We start from the raw sequence: 1,183 nt of genomic DNA, 5'->3' as shown, positions 1-1,183 counted from the left end.
TAGATAGATAGATAGATAGATAGATAGATAGACAGATAGATAGATAGATAGATAGATAGATAGATAGATAGATAGATAAGCTCGCGCAGACTCCAGGAAACGAGCTGAAGAACGGAGCCAACGTTGGAAGACACGATGAAAGCCTGCGAAACTGCTGTATGTAGTAATACATCGGACCTCAAACACGCCTCAAACTAAAAAAGGTTTGTGCACCGATTGTTATGCGTTTGAGTTCCATTCAGCATAACAGTATACATACTTGTATTTTTGTTGCTTCCACGCCGTTTGGGCTGCGATGAATACATCTCAGCAGAAAGACTGAACTGGCGTCAAGGGCGTTGCGGGTAGGTGCATGCAGGAGACCCGAGTTCCATTCCCGCGCGGGGAGAAGTTTTATCGAGTGTCTCGGCCTTTCTACCCTCTCAGCCCGGGTTGACACTAACAGGCAGGGTCGCAGTCCGCCTCTTATTCTTAAATGATCTAAATGGTGTCGATGAAGGCGCAAAAACACATCTGTATCAACAAAGAAAGAGAGAGACTTAACGAGTTCCTGAATGTGAATCCAACACCTGACATTTACGTGGAAGGCAAAGAGGCAAAAGATTAATTTTGTTACATGAGCAGAGAGTTTTCACGTACGCAACTGAATAATCTGAGAACTGAGGAATGCCAAGAAACTGATATATGGGCTTTGGTTATTTATACTATTTATTTACATGTGTTGGCTCGACGTAAGCTGATTGAGAGATGAATATTTTTTTAATAAGACGATCCTTAAAAAAGGCAGAAAAAGAGGAGGTACAAAAGAGAAACAAATAAAAAATCCTTTGAAAATCCTTTACAAATCTGAAATAACGCCAGTCTAATTCGTGTTGCTTTTTGCGACGCTAAAAATGACACATGACAAGCTTTTTGGCTTTAATTCAACTCCTCAATATAAAGCCATTCTCAAACAATACTAGGCTCGGATATAATGATATTATTATGTTTTGACGTGGAGAAGGACACGAGAAAGCTCATGGTGAATTGCACATGGCGTCGATTGGCACTTGTCCACAAAATAGAGGCAGACGATTGAGTAGATCATAAGAGCACTTCTGGGAGGATTTTTGAGGGGACATGCAACTAAGCCGAGCAACTAAGCCGAGCCAGTCATGTCAATAAGGACCATAATAATAATAAT

Source organism: Aplysia californica, unplaced genomic scaffold (genome assembly GCF_000002075.1).
Source record: "Aplysia californica isolate F4 #8 unplaced genomic scaffold, AplCal3.0 scaffold00649, whole genome shotgun sequence".
NCBI lineage: Eukaryota > Metazoa > Mollusca > Gastropoda > Aplysiida > Aplysiidae > Aplysia > Aplysia californica.
The sequence above is the reverse complement of the archived record's forward strand: the minus strand, read 5'-3'. Positions refer to the sequence as shown.